Here is a 245-nt window from a genome sequence, read left to right as displayed (position 1 = left end):
CCGTGGTGCGCACAGAGGCCGAGAGCCAACCCCCAAAGGGAGTTCCAAACTTCAGAGGCGCTGAGAAGCCTCTGCTGCTGCATCCAGCGCTGGGTACATGAGCTGGGAACCAACGTTGCCACCAGATCTGCACCCAGTCACTTCCCCAGCGCTCCATCTCCAGAGTTTCACCACCGGACAGCAACGGGAGTGACTAAACACCATCATTACTTATCACGCCTGAAGTTACCATCGACTTGAAGCAG

Source organism: Nestor notabilis, unplaced genomic scaffold (assembly GCF_000696875.1).
Source record: "Nestor notabilis isolate BGI_N333 unplaced genomic scaffold, ASM69687v1 scaffold19371, whole genome shotgun sequence".
In the NCBI taxonomy this organism is placed as follows: Eukaryota; Metazoa; Chordata; class Aves; order Psittaciformes; family Psittacidae; genus Nestor; species Nestor notabilis.
This window is presented reverse-complemented; position numbering follows the sequence as displayed.